This window comes from Olea europaea, unplaced genomic scaffold (genome assembly GCF_002742605.1).
Source record: "Olea europaea var. sylvestris unplaced genomic scaffold, O_europaea_v1 scaffold173, whole genome shotgun sequence".
Lineage (NCBI taxonomy): Eukaryota > Viridiplantae > Streptophyta > Magnoliopsida > Lamiales > Oleaceae > Olea > Olea europaea.
The window spans coordinates 174,660-175,234 of NW_019235004.1; the positions used below are offsets into that span (position 1 = coordinate 174,660).

Genomic DNA, 575 nt, shown 5'->3' on the forward strand with positions numbered 1-575 from the left:
TTTGACACTTGTATTGTTGTCAAGTGTCAATTGGATGTGAAAATCGTTCAAAATTTAAAGTGTCCAACAGGGTCATGTCATGTGGCAACGTGTAAACTAAAGTGTGCACCACAGTGTACATGTAGCATGGTTCTTTCCGATTGAACATTTTTATTTGGACACTGATTTTTGACACGTTGGTTCACACTTTCATTGTCGGTTGTGGGCGAGGAGGGATTCGAACCCCCGACACCGTGGTTCGTAGCCACGTGCTCTAATCCTCTGAGCTACAGGCCCCACCCCATCTCCACTGGATCTGTTGGGAAAACTATTTGAAATTTAAACTGTCCAACAGGGTAATGTCACGTGACAAAGTGTAAACTAAAGTGTACACCATATTGTACTTGTAGCAAGGTCCTTACCGATTGAACTTTTCTACTCGTACACTGATTTTGGACAAGTTGTTTGACACTTGCATTGTTGTCAAGTGTCAATTGGATGAGAAAATGTTTCAAAATTTGAAGTGTCCAACAGGGCCATGTCATGAGGCAACGTGTAAACTAAAGTGTACACCATAGTGTACATGTAGCAAGGTT

General features: G+C 41.7%; 1 non-coding gene across 1 annotated transcript; it reads right to left on the reverse strand.

The window, feature by feature from the left end:
* Positions 1 to 202: 202 nt before the first annotated feature.
* TRNAR-ACG lies at positions 203 to 276 on the reverse strand. Its single transcript has one exon. It is a non-coding gene; the product is annotated as a tRNA-Arg (tRNA).
* Positions 277 to 575: the final 299 nt, after the last annotated feature.